Raw genomic sequence first — 319 nt, 5'->3', positions numbered from 1 at the left:
AGATAGATAGATAGATAGATAGATAGATAGATAGATATAAATATATAGAATATGGAGGGAAAAACAAAAACTCAGTTTTATTCAGAGGGGTCTCTGAATAACACTGAAATTATTTTTTTTAATTATAAAATATAGAAATCCTGGATGGAGAGTAAACTTAAAAAGCAAGCGGTCATCTCAAAATAAAACTAACAAAAGTTACTTTTACATTTACTTCATAAAAATCAGTGAAGATTTCACAGCAAAATGTTTTCCACGACCTGAAGAGTGACACCCTTAGAATTATATTAAAAGGCATTTTTGCTTGTTAAAAACGTAT

The sequence above is a fragment of the Sinocyclocheilus grahami genome, unplaced genomic scaffold (genome assembly GCF_001515645.1).
Source record: "Sinocyclocheilus grahami isolate Dianchi unplaced genomic scaffold, SAMN03320097.WGS_v1.1 scaffold507.1, whole genome shotgun sequence".
Taxonomy (NCBI): Eukaryota; Metazoa; Chordata; class Actinopteri; order Cypriniformes; family Cyprinidae; genus Sinocyclocheilus; species Sinocyclocheilus grahami.
Note: the sequence above shows the minus strand (reverse complement) of the source record.